This window comes from Penaeus monodon, chromosome 34 (assembly GCF_015228065.2).
Source record: "Penaeus monodon isolate SGIC_2016 chromosome 34, NSTDA_Pmon_1, whole genome shotgun sequence".
In the NCBI taxonomy this organism is placed as follows: Eukaryota; Metazoa; Arthropoda; class Malacostraca; order Decapoda; family Penaeidae; genus Penaeus; species Penaeus monodon.
Genome location: NC_051419.1, coordinates 28,009,697 through 28,010,074, shown reverse-complemented (window position 1 = coordinate 28,010,074; position 378 = coordinate 28,009,697). Strand labels below are relative to the sequence as shown.

General features: G+C 32.0%; 1 protein-coding gene across 1 annotated transcript in view; it reads right to left on the bottom strand.

Moving 5' to 3' along the window:
• The window catches only part of LOC119594673 (nephrin-like), a gene marked incomplete at both ends in the record, with an annotated part of 83,507 nt that overhangs the window by 383 nt on the left and 82,746 nt on the right, over window positions 1-378 (bottom strand).

Here is a 378-nt window from a genome sequence, read left to right as displayed (position 1 = left end):
TCTATATTTCATCTTGATCTATCAATCATTCTCGTTTCATAAAATCTTCCAATAATCTTTCCCTTATTTCCACCTTATCTAGCAATATATCTTGTCCTAATCACGCTTTTAATTGCCAATTCATCAATCATGTGTTGCATGAATTTGTCCAGTCATGGAATAACACAAACGGCTCTGTAATTTTCCACTTTAAACCGAAATAAAATCTTGTGCTCATTAGCCCACTTAATGATGCAAATAGCAACTAATTACTTGATTAGCTAAATTCTCCTAAAAAGCTCCACCAGGATTCCATTAATCACTCAATGATTAACGAAACGACCTAAAAATACCGTAAATAAATACAGTATCGTTCGTTGGTATAATTTTAATTCCTTA